Raw genomic sequence first — 7,018 nt, 5'->3', positions numbered from 1 at the left:
TTAGTCTCTTTTCCTTCCCCCATCTCACCTGCCTAGGCCCCTCGATGTCCTTTCGGAATCAATATGGTTGATATTTTTTTTTCTTGAAGTCAGTCTTCTTCCCCACATGTGTGTGGTTTTTGCACACACATGTACCCAACCTTACATGGGTTGCTAGAAAGAAAATCAAGACAACTTATAGTTTGCATTTTTGGATGTCTCATAAACAGAGTCTCTATTTCTAAGCATAAAATTCAGAATCAACTTATTGCAAAAATAAAAGCCTTAAAAGATTAAAGGAAGTTAAATATTTTTTTAAAAAGTGGATAAGCATTTCCTATGTACAGCTCTCTAATAACGATGAAATACAGCCGAAGTGCTGACTGAATTCTGGCAAGCCATCCTGCTGGGAGAACGTGTGAAACAGAAACCTCACTTCAGAGAGCCTTTCCCAGAAGGTGATCGGGGAGGGGCTTTATTTTGAAGAGCTCATGTGGAATGGAGGCAATGCTGGAACTGTGACATCATCCAGCACAAGGGGCCAGAAGAAACAAGCCTTCGCCGTTTTTCGAAGTCTGTTTTTCATTTACAGTTTGGGTCGGTCAGTGAGTGAGGAGGCCTTGATTGTAACACTGGAGGCCATCCAGTTCTGAGCTGTGTCTGTTACCAAAGGCAGCTCCTTTCTCCACTGCTCCAGCCCAACTGGAAGAACTGCAAGGGGACTTTTTTTTTTTTGAATATCATTCTGAATCCCAGCTTCCTTTCCTTCGCTGTGGAGAAAAGCACTGGAGGGAAAATAGGGAAGTTTAACAAAAATGAAGAGCTGAGTCTCATGTGCAAATAATTCTAGAATAAGGTCCTGGAATTCTAATTTACTCAGGGGTAAGTGTTTGTGTTTGCTTTGCTGTCAAAGTGGTGCTAGTAGCCGGGGGTGCCTGACGATTAGATTTTGGAGTGGTGTGTGAGAGCAAAACGTGGTGGGTGATCTGAAGGAGTGGGGGTGACTGGGAGGGGACCACAACTGCCTGCCTTGCCTGACTTACGGTATCACAGACCCCTCATCCAGGTAATGGAAAGCAGCAGCCTTAAGCAGAGCATTTCTGGGTGGAAACCATGAGCGGGACTTGTGGATTTCCCTAGGTTAGAAAGGAACTCAGAGAAGTCTTGCATTTTGAACTTGCATTGTGGAACCCCACTGCTCGGCGTATCTGAAGGATTGATATTGCTATCAATGTTGATATTGATATTGTCTTGCCTCCAGAAAGTGCCCTCTTTTCTCCTGTGAATTCAGTTGGTCTGTGTCTTTGACAGCTCTTGGATTTCTGTTTATTGTCAGAGCAAGCGACCAGATTTGCTCCAGGCTGCTAGCTAGTGATGTCTGAAATTATTTTGATTCCATTTTCTTCATTAGTCTGAAAGTCATAATCGCTCACTCATTTTGCCTGGTTTTGCTACCTACTCTGCCTGGGCTCTGCAGCTGTATATGTTATTATGGTTGCAATAGCATAGGAACAGATAGCCAGATAGCCAGATAGTGTGGTCAGGAATTTTAATATATATTCTGGAAAAGCAAATTCCAAATACTGGGCTAGAGAGGGTTTATTTACATGGATGAGTTCTTCATGTTCTGCCTGCAGTTGTTCAAGACACTATTGTGCAGTGTCTGCAAAGGGCTAAACTTAGGAGAAAATCTCCCAGGACAGACTATGCCAGGTTCAGTACTCAAAAGGTCTACTAAGCAGGAATGGGACTGGGGCCCTTGGGGTCATTCTAGACTGCTCCTTTAGAAACGTTTGAATTAAGTCTGATTTCTTTTGGGATCCAAAAGGAGTTGCTGATGCTCCAAGGGTTTCTTTGTAGGGCAGAGCCAAGACCTTTTTAAACAGCAACTACATGAAGGGGTAGCCAGGACTTTGCCAAGTTCATTGTTGGAAAATAAAATTCCAATGCATGGATGTGATATAGGGCGCAATCCTAACCCACTTTCCAGCACCAACATAAGGGTAATGCAACTTTGAGGTAAGAGAACAAACATTGCCATACCTTGAGGAGGCCTCCATGACTGCCCCTCAACTGCAGGATGCAGCACATGCCCCACTAGCACAGCTATGCCAGTGCTGGAAAGTTGGTTAGGATTGTGTCCATGACACAATCAAAAGGTATGCTGAAGCCATGTCGTCTTGCTCTGTGGATTAGCAAGGGCAATGGAAAGCATAGTTAATCTCACTATACTGTACTATGAAGGTTCTGTGTCCTGGGACAAATGGGTGCCCAATCAGTGTCCTGGGTAGTGTTCTGGGTGCATTACTATGAAGGTACAGTGCCCTGGGACACATGGGTTCAGAGCTGCTGAGAGGATTTTTTTCAAGGCGTATGAAGTTTCATTTGGGCCCCTTCCATTCTTCCTGAAAATGTGAATTTGTTTCTCGTACCTTGCCCTTTTTTTTTTTTGCTCTGAGGCCCTCTTTTTGACCCTGGCCCAGGTATGTTGTACCTCCTGCCTCTCAGATGCCCTGGGATGGGTGCCTTGTCAAGGAATAGGCAAGTAGGTGAATATAGCAGCAGCAACCTGGACATATGATCATAATAGCCAATGACGGGTTTTTCTGTCCACCACTTCTTTTAACTTTTTAGTCCACCCTTTCCTGTTGTCACTGCATTCACATAGGGTAGTTTATCTTGGGTGTTGAGTGTCATCACTCCATCACTTGTTCTCCATGTTGGAGAAAGAAAAATTATCAGCAGCCAAAGGGTGTGTCCTATTTTAACATAGGGAGAGCCCCTCACCCCAAGTCTGCATAGACTGAATAGAACTCCACCTCTTTGCTGATTGTGTTCTCATTATATCCCTCATTATATCTGTGGGAACAGGACATTTATGCTGTATTCCCTGGATGACAATCTGGAAAAATCTTTGTTCCTCTGAGTGTTTCATTCAAGTTGGACATTAATTTGATTAAAATCTGTGAGTGTTTTCAGTGGAGCCGAAATTAATTCGAAATATGAAATTCAAAGCTGTTGTCCTTTGCCCAGTTACTTGTTCCTAGTCCCATTAAGTCTGGGTAGCAGAATACAGAATTGTCATTTAAATGTGCAATATGCAAAATGTTACCAGATATCAGAATTTAATAAGGGTGAAACAAACCTCTGCATCTGAAAATGCAGGTTTAAGTGGCAAATTTTGGGCACTGACAAATGACAGAACTCACATTCTGAGACCAAGACTCACATTTTGACCTGAGGAGTTGTTTTAGCTTTGAATTTGAAATCCTTGATTTAAAATGTTAGCAATTCACTGAAACACCAATACTGCAACATTTCATTATTGCCCTTCAACTATGAGCTAACTATAGGAAGTCTTAGACAAGCCACTCCATCTCTACCTTCTGCTGCTCCTATGAATGCATAATTTCTTACCTAACCTTGACAATATTGGTCTTCCTAACACATCTGTTGTAAGGATGACTGAGACAGTGTGTGTAAGGCATTTGAAAGTTTGAAAGCACAATATAAATCCTAAGAATGATCATAACACTACTAAATAAGAAATTAAAGCACTATGAACAATGTTATTTTTATTTCTAGCATACTTCACAAACATACAACAGCCAGACTTGGTATTGAGCAGTGAACCTTGATTTGAGAACTGGGATGTTACAAGCATCTCCCTGTTTTATCTGTGAAATGTTGATGGTTTATGGAATTACTTGTGAAATACAGAATTAGAATAAGGAATAGTGTTCCTTATGAGGTCCCTGATGTATCCTATAAACTCTGAATACATTTTGAGCTCTTTGGACACTGATTCTTCATATGAGTGACAATTTCTACAATTTTCTGAGTATGCAGAGGCATGTTGGATGGGGACCATAATGTATGCTTTTTCTTGTTGTGCTTTTGTTTTCTATAGAAAAAAGGTGACCATGTTGCCCCTGGGGTCCTCATTTGTTCAAATGCTACGGCTATGGTAGCAATAATAATACCGGTTTCTTGCAGAAGAACGTTCTCTGCATTTTACTGAAACAACTCATAGCCAATGATGTGGCATGTGAACTTAAACATGCTACAGCTCTGGCCCTATAGGAAGCTGAGAATGGTAAGAGAACCATAAAGAACTTCACTGATGTGAATTTGTGTCTGACTTATCCGGTTTTTTGGACTTTGTAGTTCCAGGCCAAACCTACCACAGTCCTGCAGGCAAAGTTGTCAGTTGCTTATAACTGTCTTTCCATGTTATAACTGCACCCCATGTGAGCATATTCTGCTATTTTGTTCACTTGAAAGTAGTGATAAGTACTGTATCTTAATATATATATTAAGCACAGTGGATTATATATATAAGCGCAGTGGATTCTGCTTCTTTTATGATATGGGATGGAAATTTCTTTTCCCTTTTGGGATTGAGTTAATAGAGGCCTATGCAAAGCCCTGTACTGCCCCCCCCATGACACAACTGCTTATCCCTTTGAATCAGTGGTTTTCAAACTCTCATGGAGAGTTTGAGCCACCGTAAGTGCTTGCAGGGGCAGGAGGAGGCAGCGGGGCAATCGCCAGGATTGCACCACTCGGGGCTGCAGGGGCTTGGGTGCTTGGGTGGGCTGCAGGGGCTTGGGTCCCACCTCCCTCCCTTCCTGCTCCTTCCCCCGGCATGCCTCCTGCCTGCCGTCTCCCCACCTCCCGCCTACGCATCACACCTCCCCGCCGCCCTCTCCCTGCCCTCTGCCCACCTCCCCTCTCTCTAGAATGCCTCTCCCCACCTCCCTCAGCCCCCGCTTTCCTCTTCGCAGCTGGGCAGTCCATGCGACCGCTGAGCGGCGGAGACCGGGCGCCTGCCTTATGGCACGTTTGCGACAATGCACACCGGCAGTAAGCATCAAGCCCAGGATTGGGCTCTAAATGGCTCCCTGTCCCAAAGAGACTTGCAATCTAAAAAGATGCAGAAGAAACACCATCAACAACCATTAGAAAAGACACTGTGCTGGAGTGAAGAGGGACAATTGCTCTTCCTCTGCTAAATATAAAATGAGCACCACCTGAAAAAGTGCCTCTTTGCCCAGTTAGTAGGGGGCTAAGGTATACTAGGGATAAATCTCTACCTGGGTGTCTCTTTTGGAAGATTTCTGTTATGTCTAATCTCCAGGAAGACCATGCCATTTTCTCTAGTTGCATTCCCTTTCTGATCAGTACCCTGGGTGAGAAAAATATTCCTGGCCAAAAATGGTTTCCTGGCTATTCCTTTCGCCCAGGCTTGCTCCTAACCAAAACTGGAATGGCTTTAATCCAGTTCATTCCAGTGGTTTCCATGGGATTTGGATTGGGAGAGAAACACTGCCAGTTCATTTGTGGTTCTTTTCTCTGTGGTGATTCATAGGCCCCTATTAAACATTCTTAGGCCCCAGGATAGCCTACACAGGCACCCTTGTCATTCCCTAAAACTCCCTAAAACATTAATTAAACCCATTAATGTCTCAGTAATGGTCACTATGGTGTCACCTTCAGGCAAGCAGAATTAGCTCTCACCTCGCCCCACCCACCTCATCCTGCCAAGCTGCTTGGCAGAAGAGGGAAGGAAACTTCCCAGTGGGTTTGCCTCTGAGGCTCCTGGAGGCTCGGGCCCAGGGAATCCTCCGCACCTCTTCCGTCTTCCCACAGCCTCTGATGATTCATATAGTCTCAGTTTGTGAGTTGAAATTTTCAGTCTGATGCTCTGTCTGTAAATTTCTCACTTTCTTGCTTCTTGCAATATAGGTGGGGAGTCATTTTAGCGGTCTTGGGGGAACCAGGCTTCTGTATCAATCTACATGTTTAGTTACATGTTTAGTCCCTGACTGGTTTTAAATTATTCTACTTCTTCATTTTATTTGCCATCTGGAATACTTTAAAAGAAAAGAAAAAAAACAACCAAAAACTCAATGCATTCCATACTGTTTACATGCCGAGCTCTGTACTGTTTTAAATTTGCGTATATTTAAATAAGGTGAACATATACTAACCAGCCATTTCAGAGGTTCAGAAATTTGCTTTGGCATGCAAAATCCAACTTTGTGCTTGTTACTGAATTACCCCTCCCCAATCCTCTGGAACATGCAGATAAATAGAAAGGAGGGGACCCTCTCATAATCTTGGGCATGGGAGCCTGCAGACAGGAGCAGGGGGGATGCTCATGCTTCTTCCTGTTTCAGAACTCAGCAACACAACACAAGAGACCCCTCCTTCCAACCTAGGGAGAGAAGTAGTAGCTGGGGGTGGGTGGGTTTTCACATGGTTTTGATCAGAGCCTGAGGAAAGAGGTGAACTTTCAAGTGGATTTCTGGAGGCTTGAGCAACTTTCAACCCCTATCAACCCCTATTGGTCTTTTTCTGCTTTGCCACATTTTCTTGTATCATTTCTCTGTAGCTTGAAGAAAGAAGGAGAAAGGTTGGATGGATTTAAAGGTTTAAGGGTGCAATCCTAACCAACTTTCCAGGTAAGAGCAATGCAACTCCGAGGTAAGGGAACAAACATTGCCTTACCTTGAGGAGGCCTCCGTGAGTGCCCACCAACTGCATGATGCAGCACATGCCCCACTGGCTATGCCAGTGCTGGAACATTGGTTAGGATTGTGCCCTTAGTCATTGATTTAAATCAAAATATTTTTTGCTTATGTAGCTATTTTCTAAGTAACTATGCACACTAATTGATATAGACATTGAAACACTATTGATTTAATGTTGCTTCATTCTGACAAATGGGCCTCGTATCTCATTTCTGCTATGTTACTCCTTATTAACCCAGAAAAGGAATTTCTGCAAAATATTCCCAGCATTTTGTGACCTCTTTTGTGACCTGCAGCCATGACATGGTTTGCAGACAGGCCCTGATTGGAATCAGTACTAGAAGATGCATCTTCTTTCCAGTTTTCCTTGCCGTTCTTGTTGGCCCCTTCTCCTTTATCATAGGACACAATAGAACCTGCCCTACTCTGGAATGGCCTTAGTGCCAACAGGAACAACATCTTTTCCTTGGAGTTAAGAGAGAGAAAAAAACACTGTTGCCAAT

General features: G+C 43.6%; 1 protein-coding gene across 1 annotated transcript in view; it reads left to right on the top strand.

Annotated features, from left to right (window-relative positions):
* The first annotated feature begins 762 nt into the window (after positions 1-762).
* The window catches only part of COL6A3 (collagen type VI alpha 3 chain), a 119,024-nt gene continuing 112,768 nt past the window's right edge, over positions 763-7,018 (top strand). The window contains exon 1 of the mRNA XM_066630984.1: positions 763-861. The gene's annotated coding sequence lies outside the window, so the exon portion shown is untranslated. The remainder of the gene's footprint in view (positions 862-7,018) is intronic.

This window comes from Tiliqua scincoides, chromosome 1, assembly GCF_035046505.1.
Source record: "Tiliqua scincoides isolate rTilSci1 chromosome 1, rTilSci1.hap2, whole genome shotgun sequence".
NCBI classification, from domain to species: domain Eukaryota; kingdom Metazoa; phylum Chordata; class Lepidosauria; order Squamata; family Scincidae; genus Tiliqua; species Tiliqua scincoides.
The sequence above is the reverse complement of the archived record's forward strand: the minus strand, read 5'-3'. Positions and strand labels throughout refer to the sequence as shown.